Source organism: Falco biarmicus, chromosome 15, assembly GCF_023638135.1.
Source record: "Falco biarmicus isolate bFalBia1 chromosome 15, bFalBia1.pri, whole genome shotgun sequence".
In the NCBI taxonomy this organism is placed as follows: Eukaryota; Metazoa; Chordata; class Aves; order Falconiformes; family Falconidae; genus Falco; species Falco biarmicus.
Window position 1 is genome coordinate 6,564,491 of NC_079302.1, and position 23,096 is coordinate 6,587,586.

General features: G+C 38.6%; 1 protein-coding gene and 1 long non-coding RNA gene across 5 annotated transcripts in view; one reads left to right on the forward strand and one right to left on the reverse strand.

Annotated features, from left to right (window-relative positions):
* The window catches only part of LOC130159254 (uncharacterized), a 95,956-nt gene extending 72,935 nt beyond the window's left edge, over nucleotides 1-23,021 (forward strand). For both annotated transcript variants that reach the window (XR_008825679.1, XR_008825680.1), the window contains 2 exons: nucleotides 6,438-6,533; nucleotides 19,651-23,021. This is a non-coding gene — a long non-coding RNA (uncharacterized LOC130159254). The remainder of the gene's footprint in view (nucleotides 1-6,437; nucleotides 6,534-19,650) is intronic.
* CDYL2 (chromodomain Y like 2) overlaps nucleotides 1-23,096 on the reverse strand; it is a 61,991-nt gene that overhangs the window by 33,940 nt on the left and 4,955 nt on the right. The window lies entirely within an intron of this gene.

The following is a 23,096-nucleotide window of genomic DNA, read 5'->3' on the forward strand; positions in this document are numbered from 1 at the left end:
AAGACAGCTTCCAGGAGATCAGTTAACCTCCAGAAAGGTTTGGAGGACTGCCTGTCTACTTAGTGATTTCCAAAATAAGTACATGTCATCTCCTCTTCTTGCCATGTGCACCTATGTAAACAATTTAAACTGTAATCTGTGATGCTCAGATGGTCTCTGTTAGTGTACTGTACAGGGCAGCAGACTGATTTCATGACATACACTAGAAAAACTGCTTTTCATTACTATAAATTACAGGACTTGCACTGGTTTATGTGTTTTTTTCATTGGAGGCCTTTGTCCCATGTTGTGCCTCAGGGTGTTGGAAGGGTATTTGAAGGAAGTGCCAAGGAAAGAAAGGCAGTAAGATTTCTGAGAGAGATAAAGGCCATCTGATTCAACATGTCTGTCTTCTAAAAATTCATGACTGCCCTAACTTCCTCCTTTTTGTTACCTCTGCTTAGAAATAATGTGTCTCATTAGTTGCAACACTCTTGCTTGCTTGCATTTGTAAGTTATTTGTGTTCCTCTTCTATTTGTATTTAAATTCTCAAAATCTGGTAATTGGAGCATTTGTTCCAGATGTACAAAAAATATGGCACTGTATCTTGTGAAGCAGTCAGTATTCACATTAGAAAAATAATACTGGAATGGATGCTGGGTCTCTCTTCAGAATCTGACCCACAGTTTAAAACGTAGGGCCAATCAATGTGCCAGCTAGTGACACCCACCCCCTCCCAGCAGCAAATTTGTGTAGTTACCTGGAAGGTCAAAATGAAAGTGAAAGGGCTAGATAGTAATAAAAATGAAAGAGAAGACATTCCTCATCTGAACTATTCACAGGGAAAACATCAAATGACATCTTCGCAGGAATTTCAGTGAACACCCCATTAATGTCAAGAAGACACTGCTTTTTATTCAGTTCCTTTTTTCTCTTCTTAAGCATATAGATTTTTAATTTTCTACAACCTTCTTAGAATCAAAAGAGGTCTTAAACTTGCTAGGGAAATCCCCAAAGTTCCGCATTTTCACTGGAAAAAGCTCATCAAGCCTTATATTACGCATGGTTGCAAACCACCGCATTAGGTGTACGTCCTCCAACACATACATACGAAGACTTACAACAGAACAACTGCGAAGACTTACAACAGAACAACTGCGTGCTGTAAAAGCTCCTGCTGCTCACTGTACGTAAGGCTGGATCTTTGATCTTCCGCTCCTGATAGGCAGCAACGCTGTAGAGGCTTCCAGCTACATGACTCCATGGTCCAGGTTTATGTAGAAACCCAGAAACCACTGCAAGTTAGTTGTATGTTACAGTAGTGACGTGGCAATTAGAAACTACTGCTAAAAGTGGTGTTTTCACATTCCTGAGACTTCTCCGGACGCAGCATTTTGCCTGCATGAGTACACACTGCTAGTTACCTTCTCTGGCATTCAGGTGTTTTAAAGAAACTGAAAGATTCAGTTGAGGCGCTTAGGCAAGCAACGTGATTTCCTCTTTGTGTAAGGAGTCTTCTGGAAGAAGGAGCTTGCCTTTATTAGCAGTCCAGATCAAATGAAGCCCTAGCTGAAAGCTTGCAGAAAAAGAGCCAGCCGCAGCTTCCGTGTAGACTCATCTCTAATGACCTCACATCATTTTTCTTGGAAGTCCCGCCTTTCTCTGAAATTCAGTCTCATTGAACCTGGAATTCTGGTCTGGTCTCTGTTGTTCCTTACTAGCTGAAAACTGCCCTGATGCCACATCAACTGCCTGGTTCCACACGAGGGCTGTGTTTTCCCCTTGATGTCATCTGTCCCTGTTGCTGATTCTACTAACAGAACCTGGTTTTGTGCCCTTCTCCCATTTTGTTTACAGCAGCTTTCACCTGGTCAGGACTCTGTTAAAGCCATTTCCCTCTCTTGCTATAGATTTAAAGATGTAATCTAAATAACTAACTTTTATTAGGATATTTAAGTGTATGTATGTAAATAATACCTGTGGTGGAAGCGCCTCAATCATTGTGGGTTTTGGACCAAACTGGAATAATAATACTAATAGACACAAGAATCTTGCACTGGAAGAAGGGCATTTTTGTATAGACTGATACTGTCCCTTGGGAAAGGGCTGGAAAAGGAAAATTGACAAGATGACATAGGGGGAAGGGACTTCTTGGTCAACATGTATAGTCCCCGTCACTGTAGGCAATTACATCATATAAACACTTTCATATTGGCTATGTTCATAATACAGAACATATTTCTTCCCCAGGCTCATTGCTGATAGGTTGCATAGCAAACAGCTGTTCATTCTTCAATGTAACCATTTTGTAAAAAATATTTTAGGTTTTCATTTGGAAAGCAAGGCAGTTTTCAAAGGTGCAAGAAATGCGCACTAAAAAATAAAGGCATTCTTTAGCAGTGGGTTAAAGTAATCTTGACAATGTTCTTTATACAGAGGAAGCACAGGATTTTTCCCTTTGCAGTCCACGTGTGCACCCCTGTCATCAAAAGAGCTGGGAATGCAATGTGGGAGCCATCTCTTTAGGGCTGTTCCTCCGTACATGGTTTAACCCTTTCACTTACAAACATTAATCAACACGTACAACTTATGTGGAAATCCAAAGAACACGGGGTGGGGTCTATTGATTTTAAAGCATAATGATGCATTTCATTTATCAAATCTGTGGTTTCTTTTGTAAAATAAACCAGTTCGTTATTATATTTCCATGCTGATATTCCGTAAGGAAAGGAAAGCAAGAAGCAGGGCATACCAAATTCTTGGTGTCCTTTATGTTAAAAAGTGGTCAGGTCTCCACACACCCTCTACAAACTTGCTAGTGCCACTTATTTCAGAATGAATCTGTTAGAATGCTCTCTCAAACATTCGAATTTGATGATGAATGCTTACTTTTATTTCAGTACTAAAGTACAGCTGGTAGATTTTACTATACTGCTAGATTTGTTTTGCACATTATAATGCACAGTTTAAATTTAGAAACAACAGAAATTTTCTTGGTTTGTCGACCAAGAAAGTAAAAAATAAATGCTATTCCTATTTACTATCATAAGCGAAATTTAAAAACACAGTTAGTGTATGCTGCTAATCTAAGAGAATTGGCACATGCATGAAGTTTGCTGTAAGCAGAACTGTACTTGTACAGTCTGTCTCTGTGACAAGCACAGAAGACTAAAAGATGAACGAGAAATCTAAATTCAAGGAGACAAAATATTTTGCTAAGCTCTACAAAGAGCTGGCTGTTTTGGACACATGTATGGCTCTCAGCTTTCTAATACCATGGACTTCTTCCTCACGTGTTTCTCGGCTCAGTTCAATGGGATTCTCCAGTTTGAATCTGAATTTTATACTGTCTGAATTTTATACTGTCTGAAAGAATGTGTAGGGGAAACATGTATGTTTATCAGAAAAGCAAAGTTCAGCACAACCTGTTAAGGACCTGATTCTGCCTATGCTTCCTTCACAGTACTGCAATTCAGCAGAGTTATTCCCCCTTTACTTAGATGCAAGTAAAATCCAAGTGGGAGTCCCCGGGACTTAAACCGTGAGGTTTTTTACTTTTATTTTAAAAGCAGTTTATAGGAATGGGAGCAGGACTTGAAGAGGCTTCTAAGCAAACCAGTGTTTATGGGAACATATCACAGTTCTTTTAGTAAAACTGCCCTGGAATTTGTTAAAAATACTCATGTTTCCAAACAGATGTGAAATGTGTAAGCAGTAGTGAATAAATAAAAATATGACTATCACTAAAGGTGATTTTCACCAACATTAAAGCAAGTCCAGAAATGTGGGAAGCAATTACTAATTTACATAAAAGCTGCACCTGAAATCATTAGGAAAAAACCTGCTGTTTTCTTTTACGTTCATTTACAGTTTGTTCCTGTTTACCTTGTTCAGTTCTAGCTTATTTTGTGTTCTGTTGTACACTGCCCTCAGTCTTTTTCTCCACCATATGGGCCTCATTCAGATTCAACTTAAGGCCAGGACTTCAGTGCAACACTTTTACATCCATCCCAAAGCTTAGCCAGAAGTGAAGATTCCACATTAAAAAAATACAAAGGTTCAGCTATAATACAGTATAAATAAATATTTGAATTACTCTGCTGAACTACCACTCAGTGACTCATTGCTTTACAAATGCTACTGGTACAACTGTCATAAAATAAACCACATGTTCTTGTGTGGTAGGTAGAAAAATATTTGCTTAACCCTTTTACAGCAAAGTGGTAAACTTGAACAGAAAGAGAGCAAGCCTAGGTTTTGGGGAGCTGTTCGTCACTTGGTGGTTTCCCTGGGTGCTGAGGACTTAGGATTGCTATGTAAGCACGAGCTTTCAGCTGTTCAGAGAGGCTTTACCAACTTAGCGTGACAACTGAGAACTGTCCGAGGGCAGCTCGCTGGCTTTGCAAAGCTTACAGGCCAGGGAGATCCAGGCGGATACAGCCCACTCAGAGGGCTAACAAGGCGCTAATGGTCAGCCTAAGTGGCCATTGTACAACAGCTCTCCTTAACAAAGTCTTTGCACTCAGTTTTACAGGGGTCTTTGCAAGAGGACAATGTAATGGCTTTGCAGGTATTTTCAAGGAGCCTGCCCTGGATTGAAACGATAGCTTGATAAAAGTAAGGCTCTGTATTAGAAAACAGGACAAATGGACAATTACAGCATGTATTAGGTAGTTACTCCAAGATAAGGGATGTGGAATAGCAATTTTTGGGTATGGTATGTGAAGAATCTCCGGTGAAAGTTATGTGTTTTCTAGCTACTGTAACACAGGGAGATGCAGGTATTTTTGAAATGATCAATACACATTTGACAGAGCAGCAAGTCAGAAAGAATTCCCAGCTTACACACCCGAATGTGAAGAAGGATGGTAATCTCTCCCGCACCACTGAGAGGAGGGAGAAGAAAATGAACTCGCTGTGTTACATTAATGCCTGGACAGGGATAAGGAAATGTCAGAAGGATAAATCCTATATCCATTTCATGCTTTCTATCCAAACTAGAATAGGAAGCAATTGGTTTGGAGCATCCATATAGCAAAGGTAGTAACAGTCAAATTTGTGAATAATACCACGCAGGGATAGGTTTTAGAAGGAAAGGGCTAAAAATAGGTAACTTTTTACAATATAGAAGGTTGAGGGGTGATCCTTTAAGTGAAAAGCTGAAGTAGCAGTTTGTAAAGTAGTGGGATAATAAGAGAAGTCATGAAACACAAAGGTTTCTTTCAGAATTCAGTAGAATTCTTCATTTTCTTGGTTACACAAATGAAGCTAATGTGATGGCAGAATATGGGAACGAGCCAAAAAGAAAGGTAGAGCAGAAAAAAAGAATAAAGAAACATGCTTTAGGCAACTATAATGGCATGATAGGAGCACAGAATTTTATGAGGAAGTATCCAGGATACCAGTGCAACATCACAGAAAAATGGCACATGAAATTTCAAAAATTATCTGTGAAGGAATAATTGTCCAAAAGGAAGAATAATACATCATTATCCCCTCAAAAATAGCATTCAGATGAGCAGGGTCAGTAGCCCAGATTCTGGCCTCAGTTACTGCATTGGTTTCCACTGCAGATTTGTGTTTGAGATCCAAATTCTGTCCAGTATGAAACCAATTTACTACTGGTGCCTGGAAGGAACAAACTCTCTTAAAGACAGTAGTAAAGGCAGTTAAGCAAGCTGTAAGCCTTCATTAGGCGGATGCATTTCAAATCAGGTATCTGAGAGCTGCAGCCAGTTAGAAATCTGCATTTAAAAAGTGGGGACAGTGCTCTAAACCGTAGATGCAAAGGCATAAGAGCATATTCATTGATTTAACATAAGACTGTGTTTTGCAGCAATTAGATGGACTGTGTGTGAGGAGGATGTTTGCTTACAGTGTGGATGAAAGGCACTAACACATTTGTGCTTGTATAAATGGCTGCAGTGAGTCAGACTGACTACACCACACTGCCGGCAGGCTCCAGCCGCACGCTACCATGAAACTCCTCTGGCAATGGCAGAGTCCCCTGGGAGCTGCTAGCAGAACAGCATGCTGCGGAGGGGACAACCACAGGTTGCCCTTCTGCTGTCCTTAGGCTCTAAGTCCTCTTGAAAGCTGACTTTGGCAACAGATGGTCACCATTCCTTGACCTCAGTAAGTCCTGTTTCAGCTTGGTAATGCACACAAGCTAAGGAAGTGTTAAATGTTGAATCCATAGTTCTTTTAGATCGCTCTTATACCTGATGATAGGCTTTCAGCCAAGTGTTGGCGGTACTTCCAGTTGTAGGGGTTGCTATCGACTGGAATCCATTACTCCTTTCAGGGGGGTCCCAAGGAACACACTGGGGTTTCTCTGGTGGACAGGTACAGATCTTGCCATCCTGCTAAAAATGCCTGCCAGATCACTCCAAGGGTTACCGTGGAAGCATGTGCCGCATCTCCATGCTGATGGCTATCTTCTCTTTCTGTTGGATAGGTGATGCAGATGCATCAAGCATCAGACCGAGACTGGAACTCTGATGAAGCTGAGGAACCATTTAGAAATGTCTGTACTCGAAGCAGTATTGAATATGTAAGTAGTGAATATATTACTGAGGAAATTTTCCATGTATTTGTTAGTCAGATTCCTAACTTGGCGGTTGTGTTAATACCTCAGCTGCTCCTGGATGCATTTACAGCAATGATGTGGCAGAGGGCTTTGATCCATGTGCCTCTGTAGGATGAGGCACTATATTTTAATAAATGTAGGATTTCTGAGATTTATTCCCCACATTTGTCTTACTGGGACTAGGGTAGTGTACCTTCCCTGCATGGCACTATGCCAGTCACAAACTGAAGCTGTGGAAGGCTGCAGCTGTCTGCTTGTTATTAATTGAGGGTGAGTGCAGAGACCAACACACATTGGTGCTCCAGCACCCATGCTGCTTTCCAGATACGAATGGAACCTTAAATTCACACTTTACGATAAGAAACCTCTGAGTCACATTTAATACTAAGATCCCACTGGCAAATGGTTTATGAAATTACAAACAGGAGTTTTAACAAATAGCTAATAAGTTGATAGAGACCTTTATCAATCTCTCACCTAATTACTCTTCTGGTTCTAAGGAATCCATAATAATCTTCTGATGTCCTCACTATCATCCCTAGCACAAACTATACATGTAGTCAAATGCTGGAACAAGTGTCCAGAGAGGCTGTGGAATATCTACCCTTGGAGACACTCAGAACCTTACTTAACAAAACCCTGACTAAACTAATTAAGTTGGTGCTGCTTTAAGCCAGGGGTTGGCTCAGGTGATCTCCAAAAGTCCCTTCCAACCACCATTATTCTATGATTCTACGATGCGTAACTTGTGCCTAAAATATTTACTAAAAAATCTTTATTAATTCTTTCCCACTTGCAAAAGCAGCTCCATTTGGAAAACCGAGCTCTATGCAATCTGTGGAAGTGGGTGTATGAACTGACTGAATTAAGCTGAGCTTAGATTTGCCAGGCAGCTGGAAGGGAGCTTCCCACAAGCAGTACTGAATTTCCTTCTTTCCTTGTCCCGATACCGTCAGGGTTTCTTGACTTTCAGGTCATAGGGCAAGAGCAATCTACTCTCTGAGATGTACAAGGGAGAGAGGGGTTGGATGACCAAGGTCAGCCAATCACAAGGTTAAAAAGATTGTCTTAGTCATCAAATGGACGTTGTTTGATATGAGATACATTGTGAAGTGATTATTCAGCGTATTTTCAGTGCTTCTATGAACATTCAGTATTTATGGTATAAGCAGAGCAAGGCATGTGACAAGTTGGGGTATGAACCATTATATGAACTGGTACGAACCAGTTGGTGTATGCTCCATGATAGCAGCTATGGAGTTGTTCTTCATCCAATATGAAGGAATTAAAGACAGGGATAAGATGGCTAACTCAGCATACATTTACCACAAAGATAAGAGGAAACATGCTAATAAAAATGTACTTGTAGTTCTTGTACCTATCCTGGAGGTTTGTGCTAAAAGAGTAACAGAATGGTCCACAGGACAGGATGCTTAGATGGGGCTTCAAAGTCTGAGTTTCTGTTTCTAGTTCTCACCACCTCAGCTGTTCTCTTCATTTTTATGTGCCTTATCTGAAAAGAACACCCTGTCTGTAAAGTGATTTCAGACCTGGTGTTGAAGATGGGAAAGGTGCATTGAAATAATTTTTATGTACAGCAGTCTCCAAAATGAAAATTTTGATGAAGCAAATGTGTTTTGAAGCCAAGCGAGCAATATAAAAATAGGAAAAAACTGCAAGACTAACTTGTGCTGTATATCTGCATTTAGTATTTGCGCTAGCTGCTGCTTGTATTTAGCAGTTCTGTAGCAGATTCTGCAGTATAATGTCCCGACAAGACAGAGAGGTTCCTAGCATGCTAGGGAGGGGTAAGAGACTCCTAAGCTGAATACACATTTCCTTGTGCTGGGAAAAAGTATCCACCTGGATTAGGTGGCTCTGGAATTACATAATCATTTTCTGATCACACTTCCACCTTTCTTTTTCCCCAAAGAGCAGCTGTGTACAAAGGCATACATAGAAAAAAATAACATAGAAATAAATAGTAATACACATGATGGAGGAGTGTTATAGTCTTACTACTTCAACAGAAATACTCATAAATATTACTTTTATTGTGCTTGCCAGCTGTAGCCTAATGAAGGAACATAAACCTCATCCTTTTGGACTATTTTTAGGGATATTAACTTTTTAGGGATTAATAGGGTATCTAGAATGCAACTGAACTTGCCTTCTAGATAATAATAATAAGGAACTATTTTATGTCTTGATGCTTTGAAGGTTTCAAGAAGATATTCACGTGGTTAAAGGTTTTACTTTAATTCTAAAAAACCAAGAAACTTCAGGCGGTCATGAAAGAAGGATTTAAAAAACCTGACAATTTGCCTTTAAATAATCAGAGAATTTCCCTAGAGAGTATGTACTTCTCCAATTACTACTCTGAAATGTTATTTTCATAGTTACAAAGCACCATGCAAATCTATCCTACTAAATGGATACTAATGATCATTACTATTATTTAACAGTGTAACAGGTAGAGTTTGGAGCAGCGAGCACTTTCCTTTAATATGTAGTGTGCCATAATGTTTTACTTGTTCTTACAATTAAATGGTCAGAATATGTTAATACCAAAATCTAGTATAGAGTGTGTGTCAGGTAAGGGCTAATGACTGCTTAGTGCACCCGAAAGACAAATATGTTAGTTTTGCAGTAGAGAAATTCAACGTCATTCTGGGAAAGACCTTGCCCTTCGCTGCTGAACGCCACATGCGGTATTCAGAATAGGCACTGTGCAGTACAGGGCAAATACAACACATGCAGTACTGTATGCTACAGTATCTTTACAATTTGTGCCTTGTTGATTCCTTTAATGCACACAATTTCAAACAGTGCAGATTTTAAGAGGCAAGTTCACACCTGTGAATTACTTCTAAAGGAAATCAAGTATTTTACAACACATGCAAGGATATATGCTAGTTAGATGACAGCCACTGGGGGAAAATGAATGGATCGTTCTTCAGTTTCTCTCTAAATGGCAAGTCTTCTGAAGATGACGGTAAGGGAGAACAAAGTACATGAACCACCTGTACATCTCCTACTTGTTGTTGGAAATTCTCCTTACTCAGATGAGCACTCTGAGGTGTTTAGTAAATTCCTCTGATGGCCATATAATATCAAGTATGTTTTACTCAAGATAATGAAAACGTCTGAAATTTTCCACTTTCAGTTGTTTGATGATGTACTTTCTTATTTTTTAAACACTTCATAATACTATACGTATTAGCAATGGAGAGCCCTGTCCAAGTTAATAAATAAGCTACTTCAGCATTGCGTAAGGAACATAATTGCATTTTTTCTTCAACATAAAAAGCTATTTGGCTTCAGGTTTTTTATGGTAGACATTTAGAGAGCAAAGCCATTTTTTAGGCTTTCTTCTACCCTAGAGTTAGTATTTTAGGATCTAGGTTCTTTCCCCTGTCTAATGCCTGTCTAGTTACAGGACCCATAAGTCAGGAACATGAGATCTAGTTAGGTAAGTAACTGTGGGCTTTGTTCAATGAATGGCATCCAATGATAATCTAAATACACTGCCTGTACAGTGAGAAAATTTATAATTCTAAAGAATTAGAGTCTGAAATAATTTATTTGTAACAGTAAAAAGTACTGAAAAGTACTACTACATGAGTGATACGCACTCACACACTAGAACTCATTCTCGAACAGTTCATCCCCATGCCTTTCTCAAAACTATAGATTTTTAACCACTGTTTAAAATAAAAAGCTAGTAAGATCCTGTTCATCAGATGTTCTAATAATAATGGTGAAAGAGACTGCATGTTTGAGCTTGAGCTTTCTAGCATTTTAGGTGTTTATTGCATAGTATAGTCTAAAAATGAAAAATACAAAACTAGTAAACTAAAAGTGACCTTCTAGGGTGAATGACATAGGATACGACAAAATTTCTTTCAGTGTCACCCATTTGACAAATAATTGTTCTGTGGCTCTAAAACTTTTTAGTGTCTTGATAACATTTTGAAAAAAAATTAGAATAAAACTAGAATACAGATCTAGAGTAAGTTTTATTACTATGGCACCCGAAGAAGTACCAGCGCCACTTCCATTTATGAGGAACGTATGTTCCTTTCCAGTATCGTGGCCCAGGCTTGTTTGTCTTTCTTGACATTACTTACAGGCTCAGATTCGCAGATTGGAAGGCCAGAATGGACAATTATATCCATCTAGCATGTCTTGGGTTACACAGGCATGTTTCTCATTCAGCAGTTCCACACCAGGCCCCAAATTCCGATTTAGTTAAACCACACCTATTAGAAGATCACTGCATCTTAATTTGAAGTGATTCACAGAAAGTGCACCATTGCTGTTAGTGAGTCTTTCTCAGTGCTATAAATAGCACTGTGCTATAACCTTAATGTTAAAAAGTGCATCTCGTTTCTACTTTATGAAGGGTAAACTTCCAGCCACTGGTGCCTTTTATATCTGTTTGCAGGATTTAAGGTTTGGAAAATGAAATTAGCTAAGTATATTGCAGCTAACTGAACAGATGGTCTCCATATTTAAGTTTTGTAAAATTTGGGTGCTAATGTGATGGCTCTGTCTAAAATTTGTAGCTGCTACAGAAGCCATATTCTAAAACTTCATCCTAAGTGTTAGGGTTCATCACTTGTGTTTGAAAGTTTGAATTCACGTTTTTTCATATCATTTTCAGGGAGAACATTTTTATGAAGTGCAGAACTATAACAACCGCATTCACCAGACGAATGTAAGTCACTTATTTTCTTTGGTTTATTGCTTAGAAAAATAATGCATCTTTTAAAGGTGGCACAATTTTGACTAGAGCAGAACGAAAAACTAGATGTAAGGAAGTTGTGCAGTGTTCAGTTCTGTGCCTCAGTTTTATTCCTGCTATGCAAAAAGTTTACTACTTATTGTCTTAAATCTGTACCCCTGTGTTCAGTCATATGGACAAAAAGAACAGTCTTTCCTTGTGCTATACTGGATCACTGCATACAACTATATAATTACCCACATCTGTCTCCAAACTGCTTTACATCCGCATAAATCTGTGCCCTTTCTGAAACAGGACAACAACATCCTCTATTGTTTGTGAAAAATTCAAGTGCTAAGTATTTATTTGAATTTATTTAGAGTAATAATACTGTACAAGTACAAAACTTTAAAAAGAAGTCATATATGGAAGTTACACATGCTGTAAAAAAATAATATTCTACCTTTAAAAAAATAAATTTTTCAGCATTTGCGTTTTTTTAAACCACATGCTATGAATTCAAAAATACTAATAAAGCAAATTAAAACAGAACATTCAGGAATGTTCTGAAAGCAGACATATAAAGTGCTAACCAAATGTAAAGGAAGAGTTTAAATACTTTGAGTTTACTGGTTTGTATATGTTTTTACCATAATAAAGTACATTCAAGTCTTTCTCTCCAAAGGATCGGTATCTTTTGGATGCATGTGCCCAAAACCAAGAAAGGAGTTAACTTTGCTGACCTGAGAAACCATTCACTAGGCACAAGTGATTCAGCATAAACTGCCTTGTGGGAAATGAAGAAGTAACTGTATTTTCTTCTCAACCTCAAACTTACTAAATAATTTGTTGAGACTGTTGGGGTATGTAAAAGAACTGCTGTCACTTTAGAGCAGACAGTGAACCCAAAATTACATGATTTTCTCAAATGAAATTCATGACTAGTGAATCAATTCCTACTAAAATAACGCAGTTCTGCATTTCAGAGATCAGGGAACTCCGTGGGGTAAATTCAGTCAGCAGTTTGCATTAGTGGTACATGAGCTCAGTGGTCCAGGGCAGCTGAGTAGGAGTGAGATTTTCATTCACTGATTTAAGTACATAAGCTACACTTCCCTGTCCTTGTAATACTTTTGTAGCCTACATGAAAGTTGTACATATTGTGGTTAATTTTGAAGCAAAGCTTTCCGTGGACTCAGCTGTGGACAACCTGTCTTACTCTCCAGGCAGCCGGGTACCAGAGAGCCGGAGATGGGCGGTGGGGCTGCAGGGCTGCCAAAGGACTTTCCAAAGACAAAGCCAGCAACATCCTGCAAATTCCACTAGCAGCACGAGGGGGTGGGATGGGAAGAGCATGGAGCAGGGCTGAGCACACAGAAGTGCCTTAGCGCCTTCGAGTGGAACAAGCAGTTTGGGATTAGGAATGATCTTGAAATCACTGTACATATTGCTTACATTCTGTGTCCCTGCTGGTAGCGTGACTGCCTTATCTGTATGTCGCATGGGAGATTTACTACTTTCTTGAGCTACACACACACAAAAATGAGCAGCATAGATCTATCATAAGGAAAGGTACAGCAACCCTGTCATGTTCTAGGATGCCTTCATTTTCCTGAAAGAGCCACAGCCTTCTGCACTATGAGCATTCCAGCAAGTTGTGAATATTTTCACTTAAGGGCCAGACCCTCAGGTATCCTTTGGTTTTAAATATCTGAAAACCTTTTCAAAAGGCTTCATAAAAAAGGAAGGGAAAGACAGTTTTACCGAATAGTAGGATAGCATTAATATTTTTAATATACCTAAACTATGTTCCTGCAAGTGAAAGCAGAACCTAGCACATCAGACATTACCCTAACCATCTGAGTCAAAAGCTATAGATTTTGTCTTAACAGAAGTCACAAAGCATTACACCACTGGTAGATTCTGATACATTATTTAAGCAGTGCTATATCATAGCTATGCACAACCAAACCTCCAGGACTGTAACGAGCAAGGTCAACTTGGTTAGTTGAAGTTCTGTTTTTAAAATGACTTTTATAAAAATATTTAGCCCTAGGGCTTTTAATTTTCTTGGTATATCTACCATATTTATCAGCTTTCGGAACTTAAGCGCACTGGAATAATTTTATAGAAGTACTTTTACAGTTTAAGGATTCCAAAATAGACTGTCCAAGAATATATAATTTACGATATATGCCCATTAATAAAACTGCACTGTAGCCAGAAAATAGGTGTGATAGTATTTTTAAAATTATGCCAGTTCATCGCTCTGAGTAATTTTTAGGTTTCTATGGTGAATGTTTTTTCTGCAGAGAAGGCCTGAGAGTTTGCTGGCTGACTGAGTCTTTCCTCCAGTGCATTTTCAGTCCTAACCACTATGGGACATAGGTGTTAGAAATAGTTTCCAGAAGCAACCTTTAACTTTAGGAGGACAGGGTGAGAACACTGCTTATTGTCAGACTGAATCCGTTACAGACATCCATTTCTTTTGATGACAGTGATTATATGACGTGGCTGATGAGGAGTTGATAGCCACGACTGTAGAATTAATAACTTGGGAGATCTCCTTCCACCCTGCTTTGCTAGAAATGAGATAAATGGTGCTGCACTGAATTTTGCCCTTTGAAGGTCAGTGTCCCTTCTGCACATGAAACGAATCTTTGCCATTCGTGGTTTACAAGAACAATATTAACATTCATGAATGTTTCAGCTTTAATCATGTGATGAGTCTGGTTGACAAAAATGCCAACTCCTTAGCTTCCGTGAGTTCTTATTTCACCAAGCAAATCCGTTTTTTTCTGTATGAGTATGGACCTCCCAGACTTCTGTGCACAGCTGCAAACATGGTGACCCAGGGCAGTGGGAGCCATTTGCAGCACCATGTCATTTAAACTCTGTTCAGAGAAGTCAGATCAACTTGATGCCAAAAAAGGCTGCTAAAGCAGGTGAGCTACTTGCACTAGGGATGCTGATGTTACTGAAATGGGTGCAGCATAGAACTGGTGCAGCTTTTCAGAGCTCTATAGTGTATATGACTTAAAGGTCAGCCTGAGAGCGCCGCTTTGCAGGACTGGCAACTCTAAAGAAACTCTCAGTCCTATATAGGATTTATTAAGCTCATTAAAATAACACCCAGTCCTAAATGAGCCACAGCTTTACTTACTCTCTGTTGTGGCTCTTGAAACTCAGAGAGTGTGATTCCCTCACACAATAGCAGCAAGAAACCACAGATCGAAAGCAGCTGCCACCATGTTTGCAAAGGGGAACATGCTCCTAACAGTCTGCAGTTTCTGTCCCAGAAGTGCTACTGGTTTACCCCATTCAGAGATGTCTCTGTTTGAGTCAGAGGTTCAAGTAACCTTCTCAGAAATGGAGCTGAAGACTAGTCACTTAGAAAGAAAAAAAACCCACACCCAGAGAAGTGACTGTAAACCATCCTTGGTTTAGCCTCTGTCTCCCCCAGTTACACTGCGTTTGTCGCTGCAAAGCCCTATTACACTGCTGTATAATCAGAGGGGGAATGAAAAGGTAGGTCTTTCTATCAGTTCTTCTGTGAGATCTAAGGCTTATCACGCAGTTCCTCTGCTAACCCTGAGGCTTACTACTCAAGTACTTTCCAAATCTTGAATAAGTGATATATCAAATACTAAATATCTGTAGGCAATCCCCAGATATCCCTTCGATGCCTGTAAAAGTGTATGCATTAAAATACACATCCAAAACATACCTTTGTGATTCTCAGTTTTAAACAACATCCTCGGCATGTAACCCTGCACTTTGAAAGACCAACTGCCACTGGACTGCAACTTTTGATTACTGGAGATGCTTGTGATCTTAGAATGGCTGCCTTTTGGTGGAAATAGGAGCAATAGCAGCTGGACACAAAGAAAGAAAGATGTTTAGGGACAGTTCTGCTAGAGCTGTTCTGAGCTGCACAAAACCCTAGAATTAATAAAGGAATCTAAAAATTTTACAGAAAGCATTATGTTAAGACAGAAATTATTTCAGTTACCCAAGGAATTCTGCCTTGTGGCTTGCAGGTTAAGCAGCATTATAGAATGCTGTCCTTGGTTTGTCAACAGTACTTTGGACACATATCTTGAAACAGACCATAGAAAATCAAAGGGCAGATACTCTAAGATGTAACAGTAATGCAGATTACATCTCCTAAATAAAAGAGTAGTTTACACATCTTAATTGACCAGTAAGCAAGACTTTTTTTCCCTTTATACTAAATAGGCTACAAGAGCAGCAGTTAATAGCTGCAGAGGAAAACTGCATCTGTCATGGTACAAATAGAAGGTCCAGTTCACATTAAAAGGAGACTTGCCTTTCTCTTCTGAACAGGGCAGGTTGTCAGTGGTATTTGATATGAGCGGATGAAGCACAAAAAATAACAGCAGCACAGCTGCAGAACAATTCAAATCACTGCCCACTGTAGCTTGTCAATAAGCGGTAACCATGCACACACTGCAATACTTGATACTACTTCTAAGGGCGAGAAATGTGGTATCACCGGCACTCACTAGAAATACCGTAAGTAATGTCATGTCAGAAAGCCAATGTGTAGGATGGTCAAACAATCCAGGAAAAAGATGCGGCATCTTTTGTGGCGCTCATGACCAAGCTAGGGGCCGCGCTATTCAATTGGAAGAAGCAGCAGTCTTCCACCAATTCTTTTAGCCAGTCCTTGAAACTTTCTGAGGCAGCAAGAACAGTTCATACGAGATTATGAGCTACATCAGGCAGTCCATGTGCTGAGCCATGCTGTTCTTCAGTGTTCTATCAGTATAATGAGAGATGGATGAAAATAATAATCCAAAGCTTGTGACAAGTACAATGAAAAAAAAAAAAAAAAAAAAAAAGAGGAGCATGTCTTCCTTGGAGCTTGGAATTTTTGTTATCTTGATCCACTTAATAAATGCTGTACAACATACTCCTTGCATAGGCCTCAGTCAGCAGGGAGAGATGACAAGGCCACCTTGGCACTCCCCCTTTAATCTGTTGTCTGATGCCTCATCACCTCCTACCATCTCCTTTTTTGACTGTTACAGTACATCAGTTCTGACTTTTCAGCACAGATGAAAATGATGAACCAGTGGCAATGTTTAATTACACAGGAGTGGAAGCTGCTTTTCAACTTTTCATATTTTTGGATTGTGACAAGCTTGAGTTTGTGCACCCGGACCCTATTACAGTCTTGCTTCCAGTTACTGCAGTCGAATCACCAAGTTTTAATTGCTCATCATCAGCCACTCTTTACCCCTTCAAGAACTTCTGGGCTATTTCCCCTTGAGTCACGTGAAGGCATTTTAGTACATAAATGCAGTTTTCCCTATAATTCCTAGTGCATAATTTGAGATCCAGAAAGTTTCCATCATCCTCCTTGTATGGATTTTGATACTTAATCACACTCTGATTTAATTTGAAGCTATACTGTTACATTGTACCATTGCTAAACCTAAAAGGTTGCAACTTCCTCTGCTTAGGTAGAGGTAAGTTCAATCAATTCTCATCCACGAAGGTCTTCTCATGCTCTGTCATCCTAAATTCATGCGCTCGCATTTGCACTGGAGTCCACTATTCCTCCCTTACATTAATCACCAGAAAACTTTGTGATCAACATCTCTGCAGTCTAAGTCTCAGGCTCCATTTAGGAGCCTAGCAAGCACTACCGTGCATTTTCTTTCCACGTGAACCATATTTAGCAGCAATTCCCCTGCACCTTTCCTGTCAGATTTCCTGTGCTAAAACACCTGAAACCTATCACAAAAAGATTTATGAAAGACAAACTCATCAGGTGTATTAATGTGATAATGTGCTTTTATATTTTGCAAAACAGTCCCTTCTCCAAAAAGGGAAATGATTTAGTGGTTTCAAAAATACTATTAGAGCAAATTTCAACTGCGTAACATTTAAAGGAATATCCATTAGCATAGACAAACAAGTTTTTGTCTTTCAAAAAACCTTTAAAAAAAGTATTTTTTTAAAAAAACTATTCTGTAGTATCTCTTCTATTACTACGACTAATAAGATACGTTAGCAAAGCCCTCTCCTTTGTAGTTCGCCTGACATCTGAGAACAGTTTACAATAGCGCTACTCATTGCAGTGACTGCAAGGTGATGTAAAAAAAAGTAAATTTTGTATGTGTGAAAGAAATTGACAAGTTGAGCTGGTTAGTTAGAAATTAGACTGTTTAGTAAACATGATTTCTGGAAAAAACCCCAACATGATGGCAACTTGATGCGTTTGTTAAAAGTTAGTGGCTTTTTAATGTATATTCAGGAAAGGCCTTTCAAGATTGATAAATGTGTATTAACAACCCTGTACAGCATTAAGGAAGCCTATGAAGACCATAAAAAAATGTAAATATAGAAAGGCTGTGGATAAACCCTTTTAGATGCTGAAATGCTTTTCTCATAGAAGTAGGAGAAAGCTGGGTTTGTTCATTAGAAACATTTTATTACATTAATATAACTTTCTAATATTACTGACTTAATCATTTGCCTCATTCCATATATTTACTCAAATGTTTTCTAGTTTACCTTCATCCCTTTTACCCCAGTTACTAGCCAGGGCTACAGCAATGAGCCAAAACTTCATTTTTATTATGCATGTTTGATCCAATGTTACTTCATCACCTTCTTCCTTCTTCTGCTTTTTTTGTTTGCTTCTACCACCTGTTGCATCTTGTTAGAAGTCTAGATTGTGAGGTCTCTGAAACAGAGACTGACTTTTTGTGTGTTGGAATCTGAACCCACTATTCTGATTTGTCCTTTACTTTGCAAAGATACTAATTGACAGTGATTAGGAATTAGAATACCAGAATACAACTTGTAAGGCAAGTATGTTTGTGATCCCTGCAGACTGTATCAACATCTTAGTCAATACCTATGTTTGTTTAATGACTGTAGTAAGTACAAAACTAAGAACTGCCATACGAGGTCAGACTAAAGGTCCATTTAGCTCACTATGTTGTATAATCTAGTAGAAATTAGTACTGGGTGCTTAGTAAACAGCATCTGTAGAGTAAGGGCTGCCCTTGCTCTATACCCCTAGGTTCTGGTGATTAACAGTTTAAAGATTTTTTTTTGTGCAGAAAGGTATAAAGAGATCTGTCCTTCAAGAAGCTGTTTTACCATTCTTTGAAACCATTTACAGTTCTGACTTCCACAACATCCCATGGCGGCGAGTTCCAAGATTTAAATACTGTGAAGAAGTACTTCATTTGCCTAATCATTTCATTTGCAGCATGCCTTTTCTTGCGCAATGAGAAATAGCATTCAGCGCAGAATTAACTAATCATCCCCCATTTGTCTTTTCCATACCATTCATATCTTCCTTGATCAGTTCTTCTGCCAGCCAGAAAGTTATTATGAGGTGTCTCTTCACTGACAGCCATTCCATACCGTGCAACACCCTGTTGGCCCTTCTCTGCATTACTTCTACCTCGGTGTTCTTCTTGAAATGGGTGCAGTACTGCAGATGTGGAAGCACAACAGTATTCCCCTGCAACATGATGATGATCATCATCTTCTGTTTCATTCTCAATTGCTTTTTTAATAACACACAAAATTCTGTTTGCCTGAGGTTTACCTCTGATAAGCACTAATCTGGTCCCATGGACCGGACACCCTTTAGGAGCTGCAACACATCTTCTTGTCTAGTTTCATCTGAAGGGAGTGTGGTCACTGGTCTCCAAGACAGTTCTGTGATGCCAACAGAGCTGCGGTAAACGGGGATCACAGGGAGATTCACTTCAAAAGCACACAACTGATCCAAAATAAAATACTAATGTGGACACACCCAAAAACTTTCCATAAAGATTCCAAGATCTCTCCTGAATAGTAATGGCTTCTTCAGGGCTCATTGTTATGCATGCATAATCAGGATTCTTTTTCCTTTGATCATTAGCTTGCATTTATAAACACTGAATTTCAGCTGCTGTCATCCAGGTCTTCACTGTCAACCTTTCTCTTGACAATGCTAATAATCATCTATAACTTAGCAGCAATAAATGTGATTATTTTCCAATAATTGATGACAACACAGGTCCCAGTACTGATGTTTGGAAATTCTATCATAGCCACCCTTCATTGCTTCCTTGCTGTGAACCAGGCAGTCTAAGAGATGACCCGACCTTCTGGACCACTGCTTTGTTTCATTAGCAGCTGCTCCTGTGGGATCATATAAGAAGGTTTTTTGAAAATCCATTTACACCAGGCAGAGCCATTCTTATCCAGATAGTGACTAACAGTTCTGTGAGATGTGCCTTTCCACTGAAAATTCATGTTAACCCTTCTCAAAACCAAGACATTTTCACAGATATCTTCTAATTCTGTGTCTTTTTATAGGTGCTACTGATTTGCATCCAATGGAACTCAGACTTCGTCCCTTGTATCCCTTCTTAATCCACTGGGTGCAGAGCACATGTTAATGATTACATTATTGTAAGATGATATCACATAAACCCCACAAAATCTAAATAAATGAAGTGCCTTATGGAAGAAAGTATCCTCATTGTTCCTGTTTTGCCCCTCTGAAGGAATGGGCTGTGAGTTTTTTGGCTGGTCTGTGAGAAATCTAGCACAGCCCAAGTGGGGCAACTGGTATTTTCAAAGAAAAGTGTCTTTCTGACAGATGTGTTCACGCTGTTTTTGGTTTAGTGTTTTGTTGTAGATTACTGATCATGATGCTACTGGTATAATTTTGCAGGAGTCAACCTATTTCACCTTCTTTAGTAAGCTGCAACAAGAATAATTTTTTCCTACACATTGTGAAATCCAAAACATTGTGAAAGTTTTGAGAGACCCAATAGATTTGCAACAATATTTTATATTATGACTCATAATGAGATAGTATTGAAATAGTATTGGAGTCTACATTTTCTCTATGTAATAGAAGAAAACCAATTGAAGTGTATTTCCCTTCAGCTTTGCAATATTACCAGCCTAAAGTTTTGATAATAACAATGAGTGTGACATTGTTATTCAACACGCCAAAAGGATGATTTGCCTTTTGTCAAAAATGGAATATTCTTACTCGCATGACTGTAAAGCAAGCCAGCATTCACATACCTCACTACTAATTGCCCCTACATTGCAAATATGTCACTTTAAATTGTTTAATGTATTATATTCTAATAGTTTAATCTCAAGGAACAGTTAACTATTTAATTAATATTTTTTTTGCCAGTGTCATAAAATGTTCTGCAGAAATTGTCTGAAAAATATATGGGAAAGGAGGAACAACAAAAAGGAATTGCACTGATGTAAATGTACAGAGCCAAGAAACTGTAATACTGCTAAAAGTCAAATGAATGGACAAAGAAATGCTATTTACAACATAGCTGGCCATCACAATTACTCCATTGATTTTAAAAAAATAATTAGCCAATTTCTTTCAATATTAGACCACATTTAAATTTTGCCATTATTTGAACTGTCTCTCTCCAAATATTTTAGCTTTCAGAAACAATTACTAAACAATGACTTTATTGCTGGGTTTTCATTTTGAATCAAAGACCAGCCCAAAGTAGAGCACTGTATTTGTCATTCAGAAAGCGTTACAAAAACTTAGGTCATTTTAATCTTTGGATAGGCATGAACACTAAACCTGGAACAATAAAGGGAAGCATGTTCAGTTCAGTGTCTTTGGTGGTGGAAAAGTCTTCACCGCAAATGCTTAGGCCTTCAAGTGTGATACAGAGTATATTTTTAGTAGCCCTTCCAAGCAGGACTATGCTTATGACATGTACCTTGAGGTAAAACTACACTTGATCCAGATAAAACAATCAAGATTGTAACAAAAATGTTACATCCATAAGAATCAATGGGTTTTCAGTATCCCCCCAAATGCCAAAGAGTTTACAATGTAATGAGGAAGTTGGAATCGTGGTAACAGAGTGACGTTGTAGGTAAACAAGACAGTCATTATGTGCACTGTAATGTTCCATATGCGGCTGGACACTGGAATTTCTTAGCAAGATAATGAATATTGCCAGAGTTATCCAGTTACACTTTTGAAACTCACTCAGTATCTCTAATCTAGAAAGACCTGGGCAGAAGGGTCCTGGGGTTAACTCTTTGATATCGGTCTATATCTCAGTTTAATCTATTGTCCAGATGATTGCCCAGTTTAGGATTGAAGAATATTGTCTGTGTGGCAAATCACACCTCATTTAGAATAGAGTCCTGAAAACTTTCATCAAGCAACCAGACTTCTAGATTCTACTGACTAAGGGTAATATGCTTACAGGTCAACTGTCCTCAAAATAAGGTGTCTTCTAAATACTGATCTTGATAATAGATCAACGACAATTTATAGATAAATAGTTGATTCTTCAAAACAGCTGTTAGTAAAGCTTTTCCACTAAAAAATCCAAATAAAGAAGATGTTACTTACAGATGACCAGCTGCTTAGCTGGTGGGCACAAGCCCGGTACTACTGAAATCAGCATTGCATCCATGCCTTGCCATGCTACAGGAGTAGGTGCTTAATTCTGTTCTATATTCCCCAGATCCTCCTTCCAGTCACTATTTTCTGCTTGTGAAATCAGTTTTGTTCCTTCACCATGGAACTGTTATATCAATAGAGGTTGATTTAAGTTAAGAAATAGGAAACGTTTACTTAGACATACCATCTTCTTGCAAGTGACCTCTGTCTTAGAAGATACATGTGTGAAATACTTTAAAAATAATTTCTGCTTTCCAGTTCAATAAGCAGGTTTAAGTAAGTCTTTTCTAAAAAGTGACTTCATTGAAAGAGATGCAAGATGGAAAGCCACAATGCTCAAAAATGCATTTCCTCACTTTGTAAAACAAAGATTCTCTTAACTGCATCTGCAAACCAAAACTAGCATCCAAAAGTTCAGTCATGTTCTCTCCCATTTGCATGTCTCCACATGTAATAAGGATTCGGCAGGCCAAACAGCGCCATTATTATCTTCAAGTTTTGACTTTGCTGGTACCTGAGTGCAGGTATAAATGGGAGATGTTGTAACTCATCTGGAAATACATTATCTTTCTGGTAGGTTACGTGAGCTAAAATAAACTGTAGCTCATTCTTACACAGCTGCATAAACAGACTAAGATTTAATTGAAACCTGTCACTATGGTGAGCAAGCCTCCTATCCATGGGCATTGTATCATTTCAGTGAGAAGATGCCATTTTTTAAAATGTCACTTTTCCACAAAGAGCAACACTTCAATGCAAAAACTGCTGAGTTTTAAAGACTGATTTTATTATTGTGATCCAGAACTACATGCATGTGACAGTCCCCTCCAGAGATTTAGCTATAATCTTTAGATCACTTACCTAAGGTGTTGTAATATAATCTGACACAATGTTAAAATAAGACTTTAGATGTCAACATCATCGTTCCTGAATGTCTAATTGTGTTCATTGTATATAAACCCCCAAAATATTAAATAAAAAAAAAGCATCAGTCAGCTTCATGAGCATCTCTGTGATACTGATAACTGATTCATATATTCATCAATAAAGGAGGATTTTATTGCAGTCAATGGGATGCCCTGTGCTAGGAAAAATAAAGTTAGGTACACTGTTCATATTGAATTTTTCTCCCCTCTAAAGCCATCTCATACACTTTTAATACCAGAGCTTTTGTGAGAGAACTATTTGGGTTCAGATAACTTGAGAACTAAGTTGTGCATGGAAAATACAAAATATTACTTCAAATGGCAGACAACAACTTTAATGTGAATCCACAAACTTGGCATTTAAGAGTAAATACATTACCCTTTATATTTGTTACCAAAATTAATGAGGATTTCCTATC